This window comes from Camelus ferus, chromosome 3 (assembly GCF_009834535.1).
Source record: "Camelus ferus isolate YT-003-E chromosome 3, BCGSAC_Cfer_1.0, whole genome shotgun sequence".
In the NCBI taxonomy this organism is placed as follows: Eukaryota; Metazoa; Chordata; class Mammalia; order Artiodactyla; family Camelidae; genus Camelus; species Camelus ferus.
In genome coordinates, this window is record NC_045698.1 from 70,782,343 (window position 1) to 70,805,118 (window position 22,776).

Genomic DNA, 22,776 nt, shown 5'->3' on the forward strand with positions numbered 1-22,776 from the left:
AATTTTGGAACATTATGCATTAGTCATTTAGAAAATTTTGGTTTACTGAGATGTGCAGATCTTGGCAGCATTTACACATTTCATTATATAATGTGAAAGATCAAAATGTAATAAAAATTAATGTTTTTACTAGTTCATCAATAACATTCTTATAGGAAATTGACTTTTTTTTTTCTTTTAACTGCAAGTGGACTGTAAAGAAGAATACAATGATAATAATACATTTTGGCGCCACCTCCTTGGTTTTTGCAAGTCAACTCAGTCAAAAAGGAAAATAATGTCTTAACATTATTATGAAAGAGTTTTGATCTCACAAACATCCTGCAAGGATATCTGGAATCCTCTCGTGTCCACAGAACACACTTTGATGAGCGCTATTCAAAACAGCTCCACTTTCCAAATGAGAAGACTGAGGCAAAGAGAGTTTAGGTAGCTTATGCTGCAATACTTAACTAGTAAATGAAGGAGGTGGGATTCTAATGGGTAATCTGCTAGCAAATCCATGCCCTTAAGTTCCATTTTGATAAATTAAATAACATTTTTCGGCTCTCACCTTACTTGATCAATACACTTGCTATCACTGTTGTTTTCTGCTCTCTCAACTGCTGTCTTACTTCTGCTTCCATAGTATCATCCTCTCCTAGTCTTACTATACCATTTAGGCAACTCTTTTTCAGCCTTCTTTGCAGTTTCATTCTCCAGTAAGTGTCTGTCCTCAAGCTGGAGTACCTTAAAGGTTCACCCTTCCCCTCCTGTCTTCCTCAGTGCAAACTCTTTCTAGGCGATACTCCTGTGCTTGCCTTAGTTACCACTGGCATGCAAATGACTCAGGGATTTATATCACCAACTCTGAATTCTCCTCTGTGAAACACTTCTTTTTTTTAACTTATTTTGCATGATTTCTTCTTTCAAACACATTCTAAACTCTGTAAGACTGTAAGCAGAACTAGGCGTCCTCTTCCCACCCATGACCTCAGCCTAAATCTGCTGCTTTTCTGTGTCCTATTTAATGAATGTTAGTACCATGTATCCAGCTGTAAGACAGGAGCCTGGGGTTATCCTTGTTACTTTTCTCTCCCACACCACCAGTCCATTAATACACCCCCTAGACCTGGCTACTATACCTTAATGTGGCTACTGCGTTAGTCCCCCTCCTCACCGTTCTCCATGCTGTGAGCAGAGTATCATGTGAGTTTGAATCTATTTCCTTTCTTCTATAAAGATTTCAGAGCCTCTTCATTGTCTTTAGGCTAAAGCCCAATACTTTAGGACCACCGGTGAATAGGATGGTTCTAGGTCTCCAGTCATTCAGTAACTGGCAACCCAACTATGCTTATTGCTACTAGTAGAAACCCATTTCACTTTCAAAAGTGCCTTAGTTTGCATGATGAACCTCCATGACCACCCTATCCATGGAGGTCTTGCGTGATTGGGTCTCTGAGCTGTCATCTCAACACGGCTCTTCCCTACTCTGAACTTCTCCATAAATGCCTTTTTCCAGGTCCTTGGACTACAAGCGTTTTAATCCACTTACCACCTGTCTTTTCTTCAGATTTCATCTCAGTCTTCACATTTTAGGGTAGGCTTTCATATTCTACCTGATTCAGTCCCATAGCACCATCAACATTCTCTTTTGTAGCTCTTATTTAATTTATAGTGAATAGTTTTGTGATAAATTGCCATATCCCATTTTAGACAGTAAGCTCTGCGCGGGCAGCCAGTGTGTCCTTTTAGCTCACTGCTGTGTCCTCAGTGTCTTTCAGTACTTGAACAGAGTGGGATTTCAATAAAATGTTTTGAAGAAACAAATTCTCAATGCCTGAGATAGTAATTTATATATATATATATTTTTTTTTACTGAATTTGTGAAAAAATTACTGTTCACTCTTTCAGAGCAAATATGAATAGCTTTAAGCATTGTTAAGATCTCCTTCTGAGTTAGTTCATCAGAGATCTTTTCTTTTTTTTATAAGAAGAGCCAAGGGTATGAAACTGGAGTGGGAGCAAGGACAAGATCACTCAAGGATAGGGGAGTGAATGGCATTAAAGGTGTAGGTACAAATGTGTGTATGTCTGTCTCTGTGTGTGTGTGTGTGTGTGTGTGTGTGTGTGTGTAGTTTGGTGGTGGAAGGAAGCTGATGGAAGATTATTTTTCTCTATTTGACTGCTGCCTTGCAACGCTGTGGGGCAAAGCCCCACGTGAGATGCAGATACCCATGCAATTTTGCAGTTTAACCACTAGAGAAAAATATTTTGATATAGGCAGTTCAATGGACCTTTCTGTTTTTTTTATTTTACCATGGTGAGAGGGTTCATTCTTGGCTCACTGGTCCCTCCAGCACTACAGCATTTGTTGCAGCCCACGGAAGGAAAGGCAAGAGAAAATGGTATAGTTGTGCGCCAAGAGGGTATTCAGAGAGGTCACTGTAGCTTTGTTTAATGAGCACATGGAGGAAACAACCTTTGCCCCCAAGTCATCAGAATTTTCCAGAAGTTGAATATTGATATAATACCCTGAGTCTCAGATAATCTGCTAATGACCTCTGTTATGTCTTGTAGAAAGTTTCTTTAAAAGGGATCACTTTGGGAACATGCTCCATTTGATAAATGTTCTCACATATTTTAGCCCATGGTTTGCCAGTGGGTCGAAAAGTACAAACTCTGATTCTAATGTCAGGGACTTTATTTTTAGCTAAAATTATGAAAACACCAAATGACCTCTGATCTACTGGAGAGTAGGAGACACTTCACGTTGCTTTACTGACCTGCAAAGTGGCACATGACTCCTATAATTACATAATTCAAAACTCCTCTTAAGCCTCTCTGAAATACAGTTTTATGTTGTACATTTTCTGTGACCTAATGGTGATTTTGTTTAGCAGTTTGTAGAAATCTTCCCAACAACTAGTATTCAGTCATCAAGACAATAACTAACAGTGTAAGACTTTTTTATTTAATAAAGAAATAACAAAACTTATTCTTATCAGTCATCAAAATGTTCTTCCTCATAATTTTCTGTAACTTTATATTTGGTGAGTATTCCCCTATAACTTTGCAGCTGTAATGCGGTCATTGGTACCAATATATAGAGAAGGAGAACTTTTACCTTTGTAATCTCCCTCTTATTCAACGTGTGGCAATGATGATAAACTTTGCCTTACTTTATATTTCAGTTTTATAAACAAAGTTATCAAAATAAATCTATCTTCTAGAAGTAAGGACTAGAAATAAATAAAATAATATGCATATAGAAACTCAAAAACTGGATAATTTTGAAGTCTTTTTGCTCAAATTTTATAAATTTTTTTTTACTTAGAATATCAGTTAAATGACAACTACAAATAGTTTTTGAAGTAGATGATTCATTTTGAAGTTTGAATTGTATTATCATACATTGGTCCATAAATTTTAAAATAAATGTTGTATTAATATTTTTTCACAGATAAATGTTTATTAAACACTAGTGATGTAGAAAGTCATAATTAAAACTATACATCTTTATCAACCAATGTTCATTAAATGCACATTTTGACATTCCTTTATTATAGGATGTGACACACTGAATTGTCATTATTTCTTTAAGTGTCTCTCCTCACATCAAATATAAAAAACATCTGTTGGAATAGCATTGTGATTTATTTAAATTTGTGTCTACTGAACAAGCACAATTTCTGGTCCGTGGACTGAACTCAATAATGACTTTTTGAACGGATAAAATATCTATAATATGCACATAATCATAAGGAGGTAAACTTACAAAAGAGGGAGTTGACCACTCAGGACCCAAATTCAGACAGGTAACCTCAAAACAAATATGTCAGCGAAGAAGATTTCTAACATGCTGTGGAATTAGTAGAATTCTATATTTATTTTTGCTTTCTGATGTATGTGTAGATGGATTTGTGGGAGAAAAGGGGACTGTCAGCCTGACAGCAGGCAGGAACAGTGGAGGATAAACATACTATCCCATCTGAGAAATTCAAGATAGACATAATGAAGAAACATCATCCTAAAGGATCATTAATTCATTCAACAAATACTTATTGAGTACTTGCTATTTGTACTATTTTAAATGGCGAGAATATAGCAGCGGAGAAAACAAAAGTCCTACTCAGAGCTCACATTTTAGTTAATGAAAATAGTTTTGAAGGATAAAGAGGGTTCATTTGTTGGAGAGACAATAGGAAGATGTTCTTCCAATTGTAAGTGTAATTTTAATCATCTCTGAGAAAAAGAGTTGCCTGGAGAAGAGATTCCAGAATTTCCACCTAGTTCTCTCAATACTTAATAGATCTATTTGGAAAGAAATTATTCCCATTGGTTGACCTAACCCTCACACACTGCATTTTAAGCTGGTCTCCTCGGAATTTGTGTCCATAATGGGAATGAAGGAAAGGAAACATAAACACTAGGGAAGTAAAGGACAGGAGAGGAGATTTTAATAGGAGAGAAGAAAAGGGAAAAAGGGACATGGAACCATATTTAGATTCATTTCTGGAGCAAAGGGAAATGAGAAAAGATGTTTGTGAAAACAATATCCCTACTTGACTAAGATGCAGTGTGATTATATTCAGACCTATGTATTAATTTTCATGGTCTCTCACATTTCTTTCTTTTACTCAATGTGCTGGACAGATATTATTTAATCCATTTGTCTTATTTGCTTCTCTTTGAACTTCAACATGTTATATACATTTTTTTTTTTACCATTTAAAGGTAGATTTCCTTGAATATCTTTTGTAATTTTTACCCATTTTTCTTCTGATATATAATCCCCCAAACATACCACGTTTATTTTGCAGGAAATTGTTGTGTTTCTCTCTCTCTCTATTATTTTGTGCTTGTTGAAACTAATCTTTCTGTTTTTAGACACTAGAAGTGCACATTTTTATATTAGGGGAGTCCCCCAGGATTTCACTGGGGGAGTTCTTGAAGCTATCTCCTTATGAAACTTAATCTTGACATATTACTGGAGAAAAGCCATTTGCCCATAACAAAACCTGGGCACTCACGGAGAGCACGGGAGGACTTCATCTTCCCCAGGTGCTGCCACCAATGTACGATTCATCTCTCATCTCTAATGCAGCTACTTTAGGTTCCAAATCTTTCAACATTGTTCAAAAAATATCTTCCCTTGCTTCTTGTACTTTTATTCCTTTGATTTTCTAATTTGTTTTGTTCAAAGTGCTTTTAGTAAACCACCATTCTAAGACAAAAGTATCACTCTAAGATATGGCAAACATATGTAAATAATCACTATGACCATTGTTTTATTTCTCTTTGTACTTCCAAGTTCATCTGTTGGTTTCCACATATTCTGGGTTCAATTGAAATTTCCTGCTGCTGCCTACAAACCCCGTCATCTTTCTGCATGGCCTAGTTTTATGAGGACAAGAACATTTTGTGTATGTAAGCGCATCAACTCACTGAAAAGGGTATAATTTAATAGTCTCCAGACTGTGCAAATTTAGAGGCTTAGGTATTCTTCAACTCAAGTACAGTTGATTAAATCGAAGGATTTAGTAGCTAATACAAGTTACACATTTGCACAGTCATTCCTGATGTTTCTAAAGGCGTAGGTTTTGCATAACGTTTGCACTGCTACACTTCTCAATCAGTTTTAGCTATTCTTAGTTTGATAAGACTAGACAGGTGGTGGGGTGTGTATAGAGACGTGAGGCTAGGAAAAGCACTTAAACGTATTTGGTCACATAAATGTGTGGAAAGATAAGGAAGAATGCAGAAAGCGGGGGCACGTGTGGATTCCTTTGCAACCCTCAAATTTATTGGACATCATTCCCTCACTTTAGAACTGTTTAGGACTATGAGTCTGATTCTTCTTTTTCTCTACAGACTTGCCCATTTTAACTAGAGTATTTTCACTAGCTGTGGTCCTGCTTTACCCTTTTAAAAAGTTACCTTCCTATGTGGTTGCCCTCTTCCTTTTCTAATGATAGCACAGAAGAAAATATTTAAACTGTAACCTCTAAAACCACTTAATCAAATCTTACCTATAGAATGGAAAGTGTATCTTCACCACAGTACATTCACATTGGCATTGGAAAAGTAAAATCTTAAGTTGTAGAGTTATGGAGTTGAAAGGCTACCACCGCAAAATGTGCATGATGACATTTACACAGCCTCAATGACACGACACTTTAGAACGAGAGCTCTAAGTCTGTTGACTGTGGCCCACCTGCAAGTCATTATAGACTATAATATGTTTCTCACGTCCTGACCGTATTATTTATAGAGCTTGACCAGCCTGTCAGAGAATAATAACAGCATTTTATACTTCTGCTGTGCCCTACATCTCAATGTTCCTTACTAACATGAATAAATTCTTATATCACTTCTGTGCAGTATTGGATAAATATTATGACATCGAGTTTTACAGATGGGGAAGTAGAAAATGAAGCACAGATGTTAAATAATTTTCTCGGATCCCAAGTCAATGTGTAGCACTTTTCTACAGGCCATGTAAATAATACCAAGGATCAAAACTGATGTGCAGGGAAGTAGAGATGGGTGGCGGAAAGTGGGGTTCATTTAAGCCAATTGAATATGGAAAAGCCACAGTGGGAGTAGTTAAGCTAAGAAGGTGATTGAAAAAAAAGAGGAATTAAGTCACTATGATTTATTTATAACTTCTATTCTACTAACGTCCCAAAGGATTTGAAATTGGAGAATTAGGATGTCTCTTCTCCCCTAAGATATTTCTGCAAGAAAAAGAATGAGAAGAGGCACTAGGAAGAAAATTGCATAGATTCCTAATGAGGGATTATTGCTCAGTTGTTCCGATTATACTCTGGTAATGAATTAGTAGATGGACTGAGGAAATAATTGGTTGAGAATTTGTATTTATTATATCTTTAGCACTAGAACTCTCATATTCATTCTTTTTTCTCCTCTTAATCTTTATCCTTATCTGCTTATAGTTGCTGACTTCCTCTCCCTGAATAAAGAATATATAATATAAAAATATTTGTGTAATATATTTATAATATACATATTTACAATATATTTAATATATGGAATAGGTAGTCCATATATATAATGTATATGTATTATTATTTCTATCTTAATATTTTGGTTTTTCTCAGGATCTCAGATTAAATGCTGGTGTACTCCACATGCAGATGCCACCTGATTAAATAATCATTTGGATAATTCTATCTTTAGTATCTGTCTCCCACAATAGACTCCATGAAAATAGCAACCATCTGTCAAGTTTCCACCTCTACTTCTATCTCTGGTACTTACCACAGGGTATGACATATAGGAGGTTCTCAATAAAAATTTCATGAAAGAGTGATTGGATAAATGAAAGAAGGCAGTAATGAAATGTTGCATTTGAGTGGATCTTGATCAGAGCTTAGGGAAAGCCCAAAGACTGGAGCAATAAATGCTTCAGAGAGAAAACTGTTCCCTAGCAATTTCAAAAGCTTACTAAGTCTCTTAGACAGATAGAGTGCAATGTGCCAGTGGACCAGATAAGACACTTGTGGAAAGTAACTTAAGAGTAAGAGAGTAAAAAGGCTTAACTTTTTTTTTACCTGTGGAGAACCTGGGCTTCAAGTGAATAGTATAAACAATTTGAGGGAACCACTTGAAAGCAAGCTCTAAAATTAAGTTAGTAACGAGTTTATCATCATCATGAGAACAAATTAAATGGGAGAATTCAGTTATCAGTTTTTTTAGTAAACAAAGGATTAAGTGGGAACAGTTATTGCACAACAAAAGAATAAAGGTGCACTGAACTATGAAGCTTACGTTTGATTCTATTAAAATACTATGGGTAGTTTCTTGATTACTCTAAAATATCATAAATATTTTCTTTGTTACTTTGTTTTAGGTAGTGGAGATTCACTGGCAGTCAGGATCCCTAACCTCATGAAGGCTATATCAGTCACATGGAGCCAGACAGTACACACACAAATATATAACATATATATGATCTCTTTATTTATTTATAAGAATAAAAACATTTTATATTACCTTTATTTTACTTCATATCTAATATTGTTTCTTTTTAAATGTAAATGTAAATTTTCTTTTTATTTAAGTATAGTCAGTTTACAGTGTGTCAATTTCTGGTGTACAGCATAGTTTTTCAGTCATACATGAATATATATATATTCATTTTCATATTCTTTTTCACAGGAAGCTACTACAAGATATTGAATATAGTTCCCTGTGCTATACAGTATAAACTTGTTTATCTATTTTATATATACCAGTCAGTATCTGCAAATCTCAAACTCCCAATTTATCCCTTCCCACCCCCTTCCCCTCGGGTAACCATAAGTTTGTTTTCTATGTCTAAGTCTGTTTCTATTTGATAAATAAGTTTATTTGTCTTTTTTTTTTTTTTTTTTTTTTAGTGATATCATATGGTGTTTTTCTTTCTCTTTCTGGCTTACTTCACTTAGAATGACATTCTCCAGGTTCATCCATGTTGCTGCAAATGGCATTTTATTATTTTTATGGCTGAATAGTATTCCATTGTATAAATATACCACAGCTTCTTTATCCAGTCATCTGTTGATGAACATTTAGGTTGTTTCCATGTCTTGACTATTGTAAATGGTGCTGCTATGAACATTGGGGTGCAGGTGCCTTCTTGAATTAAGGTTCCCTCTGGATATATGACCAGGAGTGGGATTGCTGGATCATATGGTAAGTCTATTTTTAGTCTTTTGAGGAATCTCCATACTGTTTTCCACAATGGCTGCACCAAACTGCATTCCCACCAGCAGTATAGGAGGGTTCCCTTTTCTCCACAGCCTCTCAAGCATTTATCATTTGTAGACTTTTGAATGATGGCCATTCTGACTGGTGTGAGGTGATACCTCAATGTAGTTTTGATTTGCATTTGTCTGATAATTAGTGATATTGAGCTTTTTTTTTTTTTCATGTTCCTGTTGCCCATTTATATGTCTTCATTGGAGAATTGCCTGTTTAGGTCTTCTGCTTAATTTTGGATAAGGTGTTTTTTTTTCTTTTTTTCTTATTAAGTTATATGAGCTGTATATGATTTTTTAGATTGTGATAAGTATTAAAAAGAAAATAAAAAAGTGTATTAGGGAGTAACTAGGGTAAAGATGGAGGTGGATGGCTTGTTGCAACCCAGTTGCCTGAGACAGTTTCTCTGAGGAATATAATCTGAATTGAACCTGGAGGGATAAAAAAGGAATTAGACATGTTAAGAGCTGGAGGAAGAACATCCTAGGATGGAGGGCGGGGTGGTGGTTGTCAGCTCCAAATACAAAGGACCTGAGGTGGGAAAGAAGCTGGCACGGTAAGTTTGAGGAAGAGAAAGGGGGTCAATGTCATTTTGAACATAGCTGTAAGGATGAACTGCTGTAAAAGGAAGCTGTTAGACATGGCCTGGAGTCTTACTTGGGCCTTGCTATTCAAAGCGTTGCCCATGGAAGGCTGCTAAAGAGTGGATTTCCATGGTTTAATTTACCTTTATAATCATTAGCTCTGGGTCTTATGGGAAGAATGGAATGTATGAAGACCATAGCAGAGGGTGTGAGGTTCTTGCAGAAGACTGGGTGACATTATGGTGACCGGGCGCAAGAAGATGCCATTAGAGGTGAAGATGTGTAGAAGTGAATATCAGTGGAACTGGGAAAGTACTGGTAGGCTGATTGTGTAAGGAAAATATTTAAAGTGAGAGAGATGTCCCATAGACATTTGGCCTAAGCAATGGATAGACAGTAGTATCACCCACTAAAATGGGAAAAGACTAGAAGAGAAACATGTTTGGGTGTTATAATTGCACATTTGATACTGGGCATCCAAAAGTGTCAAATTGGCCTTTTGTTAAGTCAGGATTTCCTAACAGATAACTGTACTGGAGATACATTTTACTTAAAGCCACTGGACTATGTGAGAATGCCTAGGAGTGAAAAGAGAGGAATGTGCCAGACCTAGGCTCTGAAACACACTAGGATTTAAAGATTCTGTAAGTCCTTGTTACTCAAACTAGGCTCCGTGGACCTACAGCAGCAGCATCGTTTGGAATTGCAGAATTGCTAGACTCTACTGATTTATAGTCTGAATTTCTACAAGAAGATCTACTATACAACATTGTGTTATAATATACAAAGAAGACAGAAGTGGTATAATGATTCAAATAGAGGAAGTAACTTGGAACATGTGGTATCAGAAATATCAAAAGAGGAAACTGTTTTAGGCATGAAGGAGTGGTCAACCTATGGATGGGTCAGAGAATTATTCTTTGAATTTCATCCCAGTGTACTTTCTTTCAAAATCAGTTCTACATTTATTTACATTGTTATAAATAATCTTTGTCAACATTAAACATACACTAGTGGTTCCCATTAAGTCCTTTATCTCACACCCATGTCTCATACTAATTCATTATTTCCCTTCTTTTTTTCCAGAAAAACTTTAACATAATAACTGATAAAATTATTATCTTTGTGTTTTCATTTCTTACTTCCTCTTCAACTAATTCCATTCTGCCTTCTGTCCTTATGTACCTGTTTTGGGGAAGAGAGTAATTTTACAGCTGGGAAAGTTCAATACTTTTTTCTGGGAATTCCTAGATGTTTTGTTTAAACATGAAAAAATTTTATTTTAAAATACTTAAGTATCACTAAATAGGCCAATTTTATGTTCATTATGGGTATAACTTCCACTTCCACGTACCAATCATACCTGGGATTGAATGGAGCATCTGTATACAGAAGTAGCATAAAAGTGGGCTGAAATAATCACCTCTATGGTAAAGTGGATAAAATTAATACTGTACCAGGGATCTATCAAGATCAATAGAAGGAGGAAATTGAAGATGTTGACAGCTGTCTCTATCTGGGTCATGTGTTGATGGGGAATTTAGCGAAGAAGAAAGCTAGATTGTGTAAAAAGCAGCCCTCATCACTAGGTGAAGAGCTACCAAAAAGAAAAAATTTAAAGATCTCTATAATTCTCCCATTCTGTCTTCAGCTGTACAAGTGCCACATGTCTGAAAGATGTCACTAAATGCTGGTTGAGAACTCTAGCAAAAGGATGTAATTTTTAAGTAACTCAACATGCAATGGAACAGAAAATGCAGTCAGCTTAACTGACCCATTATACATGGGCTAAGTTACAGTCATAATGTGGCAGTTAGAGTTACAGGGCAGGTGATGAATAATTCAATTAAGTTTAATTCTTTTCCTCAAGTTACACAGCTAGACACTCTTCTGGATACCAAGATTTGTAAATCCATGGCATTGAGTTTAATGGCAAAAAAAAGATATGTTTGTCAAAACATTATTAGAAATGCCATTTGCAGCAACATGTATGGACCTAGGGATCATCATTCTAAGTGAAGTGTGCTAGAAAGAGAAAGAAAAATACCATATGATATCATTCATATGTGGAATCTAAAAAAAAAGAAAAGACTCTATGAACTCATCTACAAAACAGAAATAGACTTGCAGACATAGTAAACAATCTTATGGTTACCAGGGAAAGAGGGTAGAAAGGGATAAATTTGGAAGTTTGAGATTTGCAAATGTTAGCTACTATATATAAAAACAGATTAAAAAAAACAAGTTTATTCTGTATAGCACAGGGAACTACATGCAATATCTTGTAATAACCTTTAATGAAAAAGAATATGAAGACGAATATATGTATGTATATGGATGACTGGGACGTTGTGCTGTACACCAGAAATTGACACATCATAACTGACTGTACTTCAATAAAAAACAAAAACGAAAACAAACATTTCTAGAGACAGCAGCCCACGTGAATTCCCAAAGGGATGTACGGATGAAGTATTGTGTGTGTTGGGCAGTGAGGTGGTTAGGAAAAGGAATAATCATATTGAGTTGTGGGTATGAGAAGAAATCTCCTGAATGAGAGATCTGTTTTTTGTGCATTCACAGCACCACTCATAGCACCTGCTGCACAGGCACACACAGAACAGAGGCTGTGTGCCTGACTGAATGAGGTAGAAGTTTAGGAAAATTTAGGAAAGGTCCAAATGTGTAAGTGGAGAGGAGGAACATGAATCAGGGCACCAAACTGGGCAATAACAGAGGTTACTCTGGACAGTAGTGAATGATCCATTTTAACAGGAGTGTCCAGAGTACAGGCACAGGGTTATCAAGTGTCTGGTTCTGGGCTTTGTGGTGTCCTGCTCTTGTCGAGGAGCCATGTGCCCTGGGGTGTACGGTGTGCTCATCCAAAGGAAGGAGCCTTTTTCTTCTCAGAGAGGCAGTCTTTTGCTCTAGCCTAAACTTGTATCTTCAGGCTTTTGTCTTCCCAGAGTTGGTGTCTTTTTCTACTTTGCACATATCTGGTTTTGTATAATAAAGTAGTGGATATTGATCTGGAAAGATAAGGCCACACAGCAGAGGATCCTGAATGTTTCTGGAAAGGACATACTCTTAATTCAGGAGGCAGTGTGCAACTAATCAGAGAGCATTTTTCAGCAGAGAAGGGGCCATGTTTGGAGCTGTAAATCAGACCTTAGAGAGACTGGAATGGGAAAAGATGGGAGTGGTAAGGCCAGTTAGAGGAGCAGACAACAGAGCTTTACTTAATATAAGAAGACAGTGTATTTCATGGATTAGATAACAGAGATTGTGCTAACTATGTAATGAATGAGTTTGGTCAAATATGGAAGCCCATCTGCACTAGTAGACATATGAAGTCAATGTCTATGACTAATAGAAAAGATAAGTTATGCATATGTACATGTTACATGAGCATGACAGAAGTTGCATAATTGAACAAACACATTTATAAGACATTTTCCACATGCTGGGCACCGACCAGCTTGGATGTTAAGGGTACAAATGTGAATGAAGCAGAGTTCTTGCTATGGCAAATGACAGCAATGAATATACTAATAGACATCTTCTCTTGATGTCTCTGGAATCTAATTATTTTAAGCTAAATGTTTCCATATTGATGGCAAAGTAAGAATGTCTTTTCTCATATTCACTTGTTCCTAAGTTTCACTATTATTTTACTCTTTCATTTTTACATGAGAAAATTAACTCCATTAAAAATTGTATGGCAGGAGTTTTCATAAGACAAATTATGTCTAAGTAAATGAACAACTAACCTTTAAATCTTATGTATAAGTATAAAAATTAATGAATATGTTACTCCTGGTTTATAGGCTGCAATGCCTTTAGTATTTAGCCTACCACATTATTAATGGAAACATGAGATTAAAGGTGATATATATTAAGGTCTGTCAGTCACTACATTTTATGTAGTTAATCAGGGTGAGAATAGATTGGTCATAATACATACATAATACATACTTGTGGGGAAGGAGGTATTGTTAGATAATTTCCATTGTCCCTCTCAGCTTGCTCTCCACTTTTTCTCTCTCTGCTCTTAAAGCCAATATCCCACCCACGTGGATCAGAGCAATGGCCCTTCTGGACTCTAGTAGAGCTCAGCCAAGGGGAAGGGTATTTCTTCTCCTGAGTTCCTCTTTGCAAGATTACCTTGGGTTGTCTGTATCCCTCAGGGAAGTTCACTGCTCTTCTAGTAGCGACCTTCTCCACTGACTTTCACCTTATGTATTCCAGTAACCATTTCTCTATCTTGTTTTTTGGGCCTACTAGGACTTGTAGCAATTCTGCTTTTACCAGTCTGTTGTTATCCTACAGTCTCTTGTGGTGTTCTCAAACTTTGTAAATAATCTCTTTATTAAATTCTCTTTGAATTATCCTAATGTGAGAATGACATCTGTTTCCTTTTGGGGACACTAATTTATGGAACAACAATAGAGCTGGAGGTTGTAACAAAATGCGCAGAATTAAGTGGCAGGAACATCCAGATATTAACTGGAGGGTAATATTCAGATTTTAAAGTTGACAACGCCCAGCTCGGCAAAGGAACAATTTCTTGGAGAACAGAAATTAGAGATTAGAGAAAATAAGGAAATCTAAAATTCTAGGAAACCATCAGAAATTAAGAATTGAAAGATCAGGTCAAAATATGAAATAAACAGACATGACATCAAAGAAAAGGAGGAACTTGATATTAAAGCCAGTTATTTACCTGAATAACTTCAAGAGTGGGGGTAACATTTATATACTCATAACTATTTGAGCAACTGATTGGAAGGGCATAGCTAAGCTAAGATAATGGGGGTATTGAAGATACAGCAACAATTTTCTTTTACTGGTAGATAACGCAGTCATTTTATCTGTCCTTTAAACATAATTAGTTGTAGATATATATATGGTGATCTTCCCCAAATATCATTTAGTTCTGTTACAAAGACTGAATCCCCACTTTTGGTAGTGATTTGAGGGCAAGATAGGTAAGTCATAGCAAATGAGATTCAGGAGAATTATTCAGGTGAGATGGTAAGAAGAATGATAACCCCCAAAGACATCCACAACATAATCTCTAGAACCTGTGAATATGCTACCTACATTGGTAAAGGGACTTTGTAGATGTGATTTAAACTTAGAACCTTGAGGTTGGGAGATTATCTGTTTTATCAGGTTTGGCTCACCATATTCACATGAGCCTCTAAGAACAGAGTCTTTCCTGGCCATGGTCAGAGAAGGGGATGAGACAAAAACAGAAAGGGTCAGAGAGATGTGAGGTTTCTGGCTTTGATGATGGAGGAGGAAGACCATTAGCCAAGGACTGAGTTGCATCTAGAAGCTGGAAAAGGCAGGGAAATAGATTCTCCCCTAGAGCCGAAAGAAAAAAAAAAAGCCATCCTGCCAAAAGCTCAATTTTAGTCTGGTAAGACCCATGTTGGACTCACGGAACCACAGATGATACATTTGTGTTAAGTTAAAAAGTTTGTGGAATTTGTTAAAATAGCAATAGAAAACTTACACCAAGATGAATTTACAGAGCATGCAACTTGGAAATTTTGGGTGAAGAAATAAAATGCAACAGAAAGTCCCCACTGTCATGGAACAAAGTTGATATGGGCAGATGCCCATCGAGAAAGACCCTATATTGGTGGAAAAAAGCTGATTTAAAAAAAAAAAAAGCAAGTCAATAGGTTAATGGTCAGTTCTGCCAATTAACTAACTACATAAAGGGTCAACAGCTTATGCATAGAAAATTTGTTATTATTCAGAAACTCAAGAATGTCCACTTTTTTTTGGCATCTGTGGGGTATGACAGTGATGGAGACAGAGAGAAGATGGAACTTCCAGTTTAGAGCTGAGCAAGGCTCACTGCTGCCACCCGAAATCGTCCAAAACATGCTATCTCCTGCTCACGTCCGCGTGCTCTTCTTAACTGCTCTTCTTCCCAGCAGAGCATCCCTGTTTATAGTCCTTAAATGCCATTGCTAGGGGTGAACAGGCCAATTTACTATACATTTCCCAGAGATGAAGCTGAGATTCGCATTGGGCACTGATTATGGAGATGTTGATTTTGATCACGCCATTTAATATTAACTTTGATTTTGATCCTCCCAATACAATATTGAGTTCTCAAAAATTGTCATGAATTCACTTCTACTTTTGAGAAGAAATGAAATGTTCTGACACCTTGTTTTGCCTGTTTTGGAAGGAGTGGCTACCAGAGTCTTGTTATGCTATAGGAATTGATTTTCAGATTGTGACCCGTAGGTTCTTTATAGCCAGTCGCTCTCAGGGGAGACTACAGGGTTGGAGAATGGGATTCCTCCCTCTCTCAGGGCTAGAGAACAAGATGGTCTTCACACTTAAAGGGAGGAAAGGATAAGATATGTTAATAAAATAAATTCATGTATACAGTTCATTTCAGAAGGTCATAGCTCAATTTGAAAAGCAGCTATTCCAGAAGAGAAATGATTTTGAAACTTCTTCTGAAAACATTCAATATTTTAAAAACTTGATGCTTTTGATTTTATGATGAGTAGGCATTAAAAAAAAAGAAGTCAGCTGAATAATTCAATGAATGTAGATTTTTTTCCCACATTGTCGTGTTTCGATACAATTCACAGCTGTATAAATAATGCCATTCATAAACAGAACTCAGGCAAATTCAATTCTGTTTCTATTAATGTGGAATGTGCTAAAATTTTCCACTTTTGTTTGCTTAAAGAACATGTATGTCTTGGCACACAAAAGCTCTCTTGTGTTCATGCAATTGTAAAAAGAAATTTAAAAACCTAGCTCGAAATCCTAAGGGCACCAAGCAGTCATCCTTCCAAAGAGGTCTGTATTTTCAGACATTACGTGTATTACTGATTGTGGAACAAAACCCACTGCATAATTTCTGTGGTTGTCTAAAACTGACAAAACAGCTGGGAGAGAAAAACTTACTGGTTGCTATTTCCCCAGATTTTCTTTCATCTCCCTCTGAGGAATTTGTTTTCAGAGCATACACAACACAGTCCAAAAAGGGAGGCTTTTTTTCTGAATGAAACATGTTCTGTTTTATGCGAGTTCTAAAGTGGTTTAAATGCGAAGCTTTAGAATCTGATGATACCTACTCCACGGAGGCCTGACAGTAAGTCATGTAATACATCGATGAGTTTATGGGTTTCTCGGTTAGTAATTCCAGATGGTGTGTCTGTGCTCCGGCTGTGCACTCCGTGTAAATCATCTCACTCACAATCAACAGATATCCAGAAGCACTTTAATTGGAAACATTTATTTTTACCAGTTATTTATAACTTTCAATAGAATCTCATTCAAGAACATGGAGCCCCTTGTTTTCCCTAAGGCTGAGCTCTTTTTCTGGAGAGCAGGTTTTGGCAGGGTAGGTGCTGCCTGAAAGACAGTTTTTCCTGAGATTTTTGTATGTTCAATGTATTTGTGGTTCAGTCTTAAGAAATGCTGCTATGGAATCTTCTGCCTCTTTCAGCACTACGTTCTTGCCAACTCTTATTTTGGACTAGAAGTTACTTCAAAAGAAAAGCATGTTTGCCACAGTTGAAAAATGATTGCTGTTAATGCCAGGGTCTTGATACCAGCTCTTCACTCTGCTATCGTTAATCTTAATTAGAAAACTAAAGCAAAGGTTTTTACCATTTGCAATTAATATGGGTCCTAATTTGGATTCAGATTCCAAACTGAACTCACTGTCTGCCTGTGTTGGAAAGTGTGTTTTATACCTGCCAGTACCAATGTTGTTTTAGTAACCCAGGAAAGAGCAGTGCCCTGACTGACATCAGAATAATCTGTGTCGACCATAAGCATTAATCTTATTTAGAAAGTCAAGCTGAACTTTGTCAAAGAAGAAAGGTCTAGGGAAAAAAAAAGAAAGAAATAAAATTACTTCAAGGCTCTACGTAGTACCAAAAACACCAAGTTTCATCTTTGATTTTTTTCCCACAGGAGAGGCCGTGGATTTGGGCATTTGTAATGCAGGCCTTGTCCTTTACTCTTCTTGTGTTATTCCTCATTCTCTGGAGGAAACATGACACCTGAGCTCTTCATGGGACAATCAGAGCTACTTGTGATGCCCTTATGTTGAAAAACATCTCATATAAAGTGGCAATTTAGAGAAAATATCTCTAAATTCTCAGTGACAATACCTCCAACTTGGTAAGCATTTCAAGTCACTTTTAATTTTAATTGAATTTGTCTGAATTTACTAAACATAGAAATATCTTTAAGGAGATATTGGCCTAGACTCTTTATTATATTAAAACCACCATTTGTCTCACCTTCAAATGAACCTCCTAACCCTGGTGGTTTATTCTTTTCTTTTCTAAAGGTGTGTGAGAGAGATTTTGAGTTTCAGGACTTCTCAGGAGTATAGTGGTTGGTTGGAAACTAAGCTATGGTGCTTGAAACCTAAATGAAAATTGTCTGGTATTCAGAAGATTTTATTTTCAAAAATTTTGCCAACTACAGTAGTAAACTGGTACTTGTATCCATGTAAATAAACGTATTTATATAGGTATCTATGTGTGTATAAATTCAGTTTATTAAAGCATGCATGTATATTCACATGTCATTTGTATTTTACACATTTTTCAATATGAAAAAAGTACAAGAAAAGGTATATAGTAGCAGTCAAATCAGGACAACATTCTTAGTTTCTTCTTTTTAGTAAATTGATAATTAACCCGTCTTTCAGTTTTAACACACCCAAATGAACAAAGCTAAGGACTGATGTTTGAGTATTTTATCTAGTTTTATTTGGTTGGAAAGAAAAGTGTGGTTGCTAAACACTCTCCTGAAAAGGCTTAAAAATTTCTGATGCTAGTCTCATATTGTCTCTATTTAACCAAACTTTTTGCATCTTGATCTTAATAAATAAAATAAAGAACACAAAGCTTTCCCATGGCTGAAGCTGGACATTGCATACATGGATATTGATTATAGTAATTTATGTATGTTTTACTCACATTTGAAAATACCCATAATGACATTAAAAAGAAAACATTGAAATGATCAATAAATATTGATTGACAGCATTAAAATTAAATAGAAACTCAAACATGCCATCTGACTCTATTGAGTGTAAAGCATACCCTGAATATGTCACCCAAACATAAACCTGTCCTCAAAACACACCCTTCCTACCACTTGCTTGGATCCCAGAAGCTCACTCCAGCCAAACAGAGCTGAATTTCATCCACCACTATATACCGTGGAAATAGCATTAAGAGAGATTGGCAACTGTCAGGAATGTTGCTCTGTCAAAGGGCATTCACTTTTGCCTTGTCAGTTTTATCATGGGAATGACGTTTCTCACAGAGTTTTATATAATACGGTTTTCTGTGTGTATACAAGTGACTTTTCAATGTTAGACATTCACCATCAGAATTTTATTAAATAGTGCTATTCTGGCACTGAAAGATGTTGGATGAATTAACTTGGGAGTCATTTATGTAGACAATATTCATTATTCTTATTTAGAAAGTCATATTTTCTGATGGCCATGAAAGGGCTTTATTTTGTTTCTGAATTCTCAGTTGGCAAGTAAATCAAAAACCCATTTCCAATAACTGCCAGTACATAGCTCACATATTCCTTTGCTTCGTTTTCTTTAGCTACCCTATAAAGTGAGAATGTGATAAAGCTGCAAAATAATCTTCTCTTGCAAAGGGCATCAGTAGGCACCCAGTTTGTATTTTCTTATCACTTTCTTTCTCACTAAATACAGCATTGTCTTTATCTTCTAATCTCTAGTTATAAACTCCTTCATTATAATCCTAGGGGGAATTTATGCTAGTAAGCATGATGAATTGGGAAATGCCTTTAAAATCTGTAGTCTAGTAAATAATTCCAGAAACAGGCAAATACTTTGTAATAAATTTGTAAATACTTCAGCTGTGGAGCATATCACCTTCTGCTTTCAGAGGTTTTTTTGGGCTGGTGATCTGTGAGTTTTTCAAATAGAAGAAGGAATGTCTCAGAAGAAATTTTGGCAATCCCTGTTCTGCATATAGTACCATCTGCAGAAAGACACTAATGCCAAATTGCCCATTGTGGCAAGTTGTACATTTTTCTTATTTCTTGGGGTACCTTTCAAATCAATACTGTTTTTTCTTTGTCAGAATAGGGAAGACATCCAAGTGATTAAAATACAGAATACAGTTGAAATAGTATCACATTTTGAAAATACGAACTAATTGGTCCAGTATTTCTTGAAGAACACATTAGTAAATTGGTTCATAAGCTTAATTATTCTTTTCATTTAAAGTCTTTCAACATATATCGATTCTGGGCCAAGATGCAAATGGCAGTTTTTCATATTGAACAAGGTATAGTGACATTCATTTTGATATCTGTCCATCAACTTATTAATTCCGCCTGACGTAGTGCTATGGTTTGTAAATGTTTCAGAATTTTAGGTAGAAACCCAGGTAATGTAGCAAATAAACATTTTAAATTAAATTAATTAAAATTAATTTTGGGTTAAAGTTAAAATGCCTGTAACACTTCTAAGCAAAATTTTAACATGTGATTATATTCTTTTGAAAAAATTGTTATTAATTTGGGTAAATATTTTCTTATAAAGTCTTAATATTGATACTGACCTCTGGGGCAAATGTAAGAAACAACATGAAGAAATATAGAATAATTATTTCCACATCATTTTCCTACAAATATGTGACTAGAAATAGCAGCTTTGGAACAAGTGGGACCAAAATCTATAACTGTCAAATAAGCACATTGTATTAAGTCAAAGTAATACATATATAACTGTTTTAAGTTAGAATAAAACTTAGCATCTTTTAGAGTTTTCAGTCTCAGGAGATAGATGTGTTAAGTCTTGCAATATTTTTTTTGTATGTTTTTTCCATATACCACTAGAGGCCACACAACTCCAAAAATAAATGAATGATACATGGACTGCTAATCGAAGCATAAAAGAAAATAGAAAGTAAAGTGGAAGGATTACCACTGTCTACATAGCATGATTTTATATTCAGAGATTTTTCCTAGAAGAGTTTAGATGACCCTTGTGAAGCCATTATCACTTGTGCACTTTTTACTTCCTTCTCTAACTGCAGCATATTCTAATGTTGCACACCCCTTACACACACACAGCATATATACATAAGTGCCCACATCACACAGGGTCTTGAAAGAAATATACTTCTGAACCTTCTAAATTATCTACTAGGAAATTGAATTTTAAAAAACGTACTGTATTATGTAGAGTGCTAAATATTTCCTTGCTTTCCTTTTATATTTATTTTTATATTAGGATAAAGAGACACTAAATAACAGTTTACATTTGTAACAAACATATGACCATTCTCTGTGTCAAACTTTACAGTTATGCCACAAACGTATTTTTATAATAATTAGGTAAAGACCCACGGAGATGAGCTGCCTTCTTTCTCCAAGAGCACAGGTCCTCCCAGATGATCTGAGAATAGTGTGAGGATAATGTTTCATTGCCAGTAAACAGACCAGTCTTCTGGATCTCTTCTTACATCCTAACTGAAATTAGATGTAGCATTTTCAGCCTGGTTTTCTAAATGTTTTGTCTGCCAGCCGGCAGCTTGTCACCTTGAGCAGACTTAACCAATTAGTTCAGTTCTCTGGTTCCTGGCTAGACTTGAATCATAGGAAGCTTTCATGGCATCTCAGCAGAAGTTCAAACTGTGACCTTTATGGTGAATAAGTAGTGTCTAGGCTCTGGGAATTTATTTTGTGAAAAACCAGTAGCACCTGGGCTGATTTTTATACGAGACGTAATAAAGTTACCAAGCATTTCTCTAAGTGCCTTTTATTCTGAGCATCTGTAACCATTTTCATGATGAGTAAACATATTATGTTACTTCTTTTCAGTTCTTTTTCAGTTAGAGAAAGAGTAGTTAAGAGAGGTTAAATGACATCATGATAGCAAACTAATATCTAAGGCAGAGGGTCCCCAGAGTTTTAAACTACAGCTGTTCATATTGACAATTACTAAGCTATGTTATTTCAAAATTAATAAATCTAATTCCATCAAGGCTTCTCCCCTGTCCAGAATGATGTGAAGACTGCTCAGAGGATATAAAGACATGTAAGGCCCAATTCTTCCTCCCAAGAAAAGAGCAATATGGATGTAAATCTAAAAGTATATCTTTAATAACAATCTAACTACATGGTATTTACTGAGATTCATCTGAAATAGTTAAAATAAAAAGCTAATCAGAGATATAGTTTCCACAAGCAAAACAGGAAAGCAGCATGGCAGTAATATTCTTGAAGAAGAATTCAAAGCAGAAAGTGTTAAACAAAGAAAAATGTATACTTCATATCAAATAGTGACTACAATATTTGGTAAACTCAAAAAAATTAGTATTTTTCTCTAAACAAGGCAGCTTTGTAACATATAAAGATGTTATGAACACAATGAAATATAGATGAAGAATATTAATGAGATTCTTTGAAACAACATTATTGTTTGAAAATGAAATGAGTTGAAAATAGAGACATATGTTGACTACTTGAGTAATTTAAGTAATTTTGGGATATGTAAATATCCTTGATATGTATGTTATATTCTATGTATTATAATATATATAATTTATCTGTGGACATATTCATCTTCTCATACTTAATATATTTAAATATATTTTATGTTATATATAATATATAAAATTATATGTCATAGAAATCTAATAGCTGTGTTTATATAGTTTAAAGAAAAAATCTATATGTCATCATAAATGGTATAGATAAAAGATCAATAAATTCCAAAATTCAGATTTTCTTGGTTTTAAACACATTAAAAATAATTGTGAACTAATAGAAACTTTAAATAATGATAACCTTTAGCACTCATAAAGACTATTGTGCAGCATAACTCTTACATGACGTAATTGAAGAGATATTTAATGTTCATGCAAAGGAGCACTTGATATTTTAAATATGTCAATACTACCTAAATCTAGATTCAGTGTTGCTCAAACACACTTATTCTTAAATGAATAAACCATTTCTAAAAGTTATATAGAAGTACAAAGGGCCGAGAAGAGTCAAATCTTACCGGTAAAAGAAAATCAAAAAGAGAAGTAGATTGAAAGCTTAATATAAAATGCAAATAGTGCGACTGTATGGGAGTGGTTCAGGGGTAAATATTTGCCGTAAAAGAGAGCAGAGGATTATTAAAAAGACCCCTACTTATGAGGAATTTTGCTTTATGACAAATGTGGTATGGCAAGTGTCTGAGCAAAGGAGTGCCTGTTACACAAGTGGACTTGGAAAATGTAGATTTCCTGAACAAAAAACAATGAAACAATCATAAGTAAAAGACTATCAAATTTGACTGTATAAAAATTAAGAAATTTAGCTAGTGAAAATGCGTTTTAGAGAAAGTGAAAAGACAGAACACAAACTGGTATGGGAATATATGTAAACAACA

The 22,776-nt window shown here is 35.4% G+C and overlaps 2 long non-coding RNA genes across 8 annotated transcripts in view; one reads left to right on the top strand and one right to left on the bottom strand.

Moving 5' to 3' along the window:
* The window catches only part of LOC106728495, a 79,102-nt gene that overhangs the window by 52,135 nt on the left and 4,191 nt on the right, over positions 1-22,776 (top strand). For all 7 annotated transcript variants that reach the window (XR_004318610.1, XR_004318606.1, XR_004318611.1 and 4 more), the window contains one exon: positions 17,295-17,504. This is a non-coding gene — a long non-coding RNA (uncharacterized LOC106728495). The remainder of the gene's footprint in view (positions 1-17,294; positions 17,505-22,776) is intronic.
* On the bottom strand, positions 1,459-21,496 carry LOC116662637. The gene is made up of 3 exons (XR_004318616.1): positions 21,206-21,496; positions 18,138-18,141; positions 1,459-1,469 (listed from the first exon to the last, which is right to left on the bottom strand). It is a non-coding gene; the product is annotated as an uncharacterized LOC116662637 (long non-coding RNA).